We start from the raw sequence: 2,254 nt of genomic DNA, 5'->3' as shown, positions 1-2,254 counted from the left end.
ACCTGGGCCTTCCAAAGTGCTGGGATTATAGGCATGAGCCACCACGCCCAGCCATCTATTTCTTCTTGAATGAGTTTTAGTAGTTTGTATCTTTTGAGGAATCTCTTTGTTTTATTTGTCAAATTTATTGACAAAATTTGTTTATATATTCCCTAATTATTCTTGTAACACCTGTAAAATTTTTTTTTTTTTTTGCGACGGAGTCTCGCTTTGTCGTCCATGCTGGAGTGAGTGGCGTGATCTTGGCTCACTGCAACCTCCGCCTCTTGGGTTCAAGCAATTCTCTGCCTCAGCCTCCTGAATAGCTGGGATTGCAGGCGCCCACCACCATGCCCGGCTAATTTTTTTGTATTTTTAGTAGAGACAGGGTTTCACCATCTCGGCCAGGTTGGTATTGAACTCCTGACCTCATGATCCACCCACCGCGGCCTCTCAAAGTGCTGGGATTACAGGCATGAGCCACGGTGTCTGGCTCAATTTTTTATTTTATTGTTTTTTCTTACCATTTATCTATTTTCTATGTATTGATTTTCACTGTTATCTTGAATATTTCCTTACTTCTGCTTACTTTGAGTTTAATTTGCTCTGCTTTTTCTAGTTTCTTACTGTGGGAAATTAGATTAATGATTTTATTTAATTAATTAATTTTTTGAGACAGAGTCTCCCTCTGTCACTCAGGCTGGGGTGCAGTGGTGCGATCTTGGCTCACTGCAACCTCTGCCTCTCAGGTTCAGCAATTCTCCTGCCTCAGCCTCCTGAATAGCTGGGATTACAGGCACATACCATCATGCTCAGCTAATTTTTGTATTTTTAGTAGAGATGGTGTTTCGCCATGTTGGCCAGGGTGGTCTCAAACTACTGACCTCAGGTGATCCATCCACCTCGGCCTCCCAAAGTGTTGGGATTACAGGTGTGAGCCACTGTGCCCAGCTAGATTAATGACTTTAGATCTTTCTTCTTTTCTAATATAAGTATTTAATGTTACAAGGTTTCCTCTAAGCATAGTTGTACCTATATCCCACACATTTTTATATATTGTATTTTCATTTAATTTAAGATATCTCAAATATCATTTGTAATTTTTTTCATTGCTACATGGGTTATTTCAAAGTCTATTGTTTAGTTTCCAAATATTTGAGAGATTATATTTATGTTACCGATTTGGCACATAATTCCACTGTGATCAGAAAACATACTGTCATTTCTTTCTTTCAAATTTATTGAGACATACTATGGCCTAGAATATGACCTTCTTTGATGTATTGTCCATGTGCACTTGAATGCATATTGTGGTGTTCTATTTTTTCACATGAAAGTTTTTAGTTTATTAATCTTCTCATGAAAAATCCACGATGGCTGCAGAAAACATCATTGCAGCATCTTTACTCCTTCGGCTTTTTGCCAGCACCAGCATTGGCCTTTGCGGTGTCCTGACTTTCTTCATTCTGTTCTTGCCTGCCTTTAATTGCTTTCTTGAGGTCTTTTTCTTCTCATACAAGCCATGTCTTGCAAGTCTATGTCTGGGTCCATTTTTCTTTGCATAATCCAAGGAATCGTAAATCATACCAAAGCCAGTTGTCTTGCCACCACCAAAATGAGTTCTGAATCCAAATACAAAGATGACATCCAGTGTGGTCTTGTACATTTTGGCGAGTTTTTCCCAAATTTCCGTCTTAGGTACTGTTGCCTTCAGGGTATGAAGGACATCAATCATCATTTGTTTCCTCTGAAGTAGTTGGTTGGTCATGAACTTTCTAAGTCAGAGAGTTACTGTGTCATTCATGATGGTAGTCAATTCTTAGACGGCCAGGAACGAAGAGTGCTGTTTTGTGATGGAGTGTTATGTAAATGCCAATTAGGGCATGTCGGTTGACAGTGTTGTTCAAACCTTAAATATCCTTACAATAGAGGAGTTATTAATAAATTATTTTAGGCAGTTAGTGAGGGTAAAAGAGTTCTTGGTAGCATTTTCCTTTAATAAAAAGCAGCCCCAAAACCACTTCTTTTCTAACAGAAAACAGCCTGAAAAGTCAAGCTGCAAGCAAGCTGGAAGCTTGCATATGTAAATGCCAGCAGCTGCACCTGAAATCCAGGTACATTCCAACATGTAGACTTCTCCCTCCCTTTTCTTTGTTACCACATGTGTGGGTGTCATGGCACCAGCCAGGTAAAGCCACGTGTGCAGGTGTCATGGCGACAGCCAGGTAGAAGCCACATTTGCATAATGAAAGATGAGGGTGGGAGGGCTAGTTCC

General features: G+C 40.0%; 1 pseudogene; it reads right to left on the bottom strand.

The window, feature by feature from the left end:
- Positions 1-1,382: 1,382 nt before the first annotated feature.
- LOC112631962 lies at positions 1,383-1,783 on the bottom strand (annotated as a pseudogene).
- Positions 1,784-2,254: the final 471 nt, after the last annotated feature.

Source organism: Theropithecus gelada, chromosome 9 (assembly GCF_003255815.1).
Source record: "Theropithecus gelada isolate Dixy chromosome 9, Tgel_1.0, whole genome shotgun sequence".
NCBI classification, from domain to species: domain Eukaryota; kingdom Metazoa; phylum Chordata; class Mammalia; order Primates; family Cercopithecidae; genus Theropithecus; species Theropithecus gelada.
Note: the sequence above shows the minus strand (reverse complement) of the source record. Positions and strands in the feature narration are given on the sequence as shown.